The sequence below is a fragment of the Ursus americanus genome, chromosome 17 (genome assembly GCF_024610735.1).
Source record: "Ursus americanus isolate L20-20 chromosome 17, mUrsAme1.1.p, whole genome shotgun sequence".
Taxonomy (NCBI): Eukaryota; Metazoa; Chordata; class Mammalia; order Carnivora; family Ursidae; genus Ursus; species Ursus americanus.
The window spans coordinates 57,423,222-57,426,448 of NC_142143.1; the positions used below are offsets into that span (position 1 = coordinate 57,423,222).

The 3,227-nt window shown below is 36.6% G+C and overlaps 1 pseudogene; it reads left to right on the forward strand.

Annotated features, from left to right (window-relative positions):
• The first annotated feature begins 793 nt into the window (after positions 1-793).
• On the forward strand, positions 794-1,729 carry LOC148108711 (olfactory receptor 6C2-like; annotated as a pseudogene).
• The last annotated feature ends 1,498 nt before the right edge of the window (positions 1,730-3,227 follow it).

Here is a 3,227-nt window from a genome sequence, read left to right on the forward strand (position 1 = left end):
ATTTCCTTTGGGTAAATACCCAGTAGTGAAATTACTGGGTCAATTATGCTCAAAATTTTTTAAATTACTTAAAAACATAGAGAAGAATGGATGGGAGTAAAAGAAAATTTTAACACTGATGACATCACAATGCACTATCAATAAAACCAATCCAGAATATAGACAAAATTTTTAAATAAATTTGGAAAAATGCAATGGAGACACAGAATCCATAAATTATTGGATTGTGGCCCAAGTAAGTTGATCTATAAGAAATTTCATTTATTATGCTAAGCAAAATAAGTCAGTCAGAGAAAGACAAATACCATATAATTTCACTTCTGGAATTTAAGAAATAAAACAGATGAACATAGCGGAAAGAAAAAAAGAGAGGGAGGCAAACCATAAGTTACTGTTAATTATAGAGAACAAACTGAGGGTTGCTGGAGGGAAGTGGGCGGAGGGAATGGACTAAATGGGTGATGGGTATTAAGGAGGGCACTTGTGATGAGCACTGGCTGTTGTAAGTGATGAATCACTAAATTCTACTCCTGAAACTAATATCGCTCTATATGTTAACTAACTAGAATTTAAATTAAAACTTGAAAAAAAAAACCTACAAGAAGGATATTCACAAACTAAGTCCACCAGTATATTAACAATATTAATCACCAAATTAAAAAATAAATTTCATGTGACCCAGTTACGTCTTTAACTCTGTCATTGTTTGTCACTACTTAACGTTGACATTTCTATATTCTAATACAATAACTTATCTTTCTCATGCAGATTGGACAAAAATCAGAAGTCAGAGATGAAAAACTATACAATAACAACATTCATTCTTCTGGAACTAATGGATGATCCACAACTTCAGGGTCTACTTTAAATTTTTCTATTTTTTACCTACTTACTAAGTGTAACTGGGAACCTGGCTATAATTTCACTTACACTAGTGGATTCTCACCTTAAAACACCAATGTACATTTTCCTACAAAATTTTTCCTTCTTAGAGATTTTATTCACATCCGTTTGTATTCCTAGATACTTATATAACCTAGCAACAGGTGACAAGACTATTACCTACTGTGCTTGAGCCATTCAAGCATTTTTCACTGATCTTTTTGGAGTAACGGAATTTTTTCTCCTGGGTACCATGTCTTATGACCACTATGTGGCCCTCTGCAAACCCCTGCATTACAGCACCATCATGAGCAGCAGAGTCTGTAAAAGACTCATCCTTTGCTGTTGGATAGCTGGCTTGTTAATCATACTCCCACCATTTAGCTTGAGCCAAAGTCTGGAATTCTGTGACTCAAATGTCATTGATAGCTTTCTCTGTGAGGTATCTCCCTTCCTGAAGATTTCATGCTCAGACACATGGGTCATTGAGCAGATGGTTATCATTTGTTCTGTGTTGACCTTCATCACAACACCTCTTTTTGTGGTTCTTTCCTACATATACATAAGCAAGACTATTGTAAGATTCCCTTCAGCCCAGCAAAGGAAAAAAGCCTTTTCTACCTGCTCTTCCCATATGATTGTAGTTTCTATCACTTATGGCAGCTGTATCTTCATCTATGTCAAACCTTCAGCAAAGGAATCAGTGGCCATTAATAAGGGTGTAATAATGCTAACTACTTCCGTCGCTCCTATGTTGAACCCCTTCATTTACACTTTGAGAAACAGACAAGTAAAACAAGCCTTCAATAACTCAATCAAAAGAATTGTCTTATCTTCCAAGAAATAAAGGAATGCTAAAGTTGATGATTCAAGTTTTCATAAGAGATTGGCTTCCCAAAGCATATATCATTGAGTTCTTAAAATGATTTGTTCCTTCCTAATCTGAAGTCCATTCAAATAAAATTTCTCAAAATGTTTCTTGTCTCCAACACTCCCCTTACTTAGTAAGGTCACTTCTTGCAAATGTCTTTAATTGATGTTTTATTAACAGTTTTCTATGAGGGACCAAAACACCACATCATATCCAGCCTTACAATATATGAATAAAATATAAGTCAATAGTTTCTGGAAAAGATTTTAGAAATTTCTCCAAGATAAACTCTTAGGAGGCAGTTGCATTCCTGCTCAAATTAATATGCAAATGATAGAAGTTAAAAGCCAATGGAATTTCTGGACAGAGTTTCATTGTAGCTTACACTATCTGTCCCCCTCTTGAATGTACATCTATACATTCTCAGAACATTTGTACTTAGGTGAGGCCGATAGGAGATGCTGCAGTGCCCCATCCATATCTTCTCAGACTTCCTGCTGTGATGTGCACCATCTGACTTCCTGACTTCCAACTACCAGAAGGGACATAGGGCCACAGAGGTCTATTGTGCCCATCTTTGGGGCAGACTAGAAGTGTCTAAAATCAAAATGCCTCAAGAGGACTCATTCATTGACTGAGATGAATTAGTGTATAAATACCCATTCTCCCTTGACCCTCAAGTGGAAGAATTCTGAAGCATTCTGAAGCTGTTCTACCCTTGTCCTCAGTTTCCAAAGTAGAATGGAGATATCAGAGTAAATGTTCTGAGAATCTTGAACCCTCAGATTCTCCTACACTCTCTGACTTGAAGAAGGTCCACTCTTCCTTGCTGGAAAATAACAGCCTCCTCCTACTTGGAAAATACACAGTCTTCATCTGAAGCAAATGCATTAGAAGTTGGCACTTATTTTCCTTAAATCTGCCCTCACCTCGAATCATGGCTTCTATAACAATGTCTAGGATCAAGTTTCAACATGGCCTTCCTAAGGAAGTACTTTCCCTTCTAAAGAAGGAAAATAATTATTCATCAAGATAGCTAATGTGTAATGCAGGAATCAAGATAACAGACCTAAGAATGGACCAAGAGGTTACTATACTTGAATAAGAGTTAAATAAAATGTTAAATAAGGGAGAGATTACTGATATAGGGCCACTCTTCAGTGGCTCATACTTTGACGTCCTGGCAAAAACACCTGGAGCCAGTCCTAACGTACTGCTAGTTTGACTCCTTGAAGCCTGGACACATTGGACCCTACAATAAATGAGGTAGAGGTGCCAGAACAGCTTTATACGGTGTTTATAAATGATGCAAAAGTTTCAAAAAGTTAGGAATGCTGGATTGGATTTATCAACTAAAACCAGAGAACACATGAGCTGTGAGAAGCCAAAGGAAATTCTGTTCTCAAAACAAAGAAGCAATGTTTTAGTAGAAGCAACACAAGCATCACTGAGACCTTAGTGATAACTGTTCTTT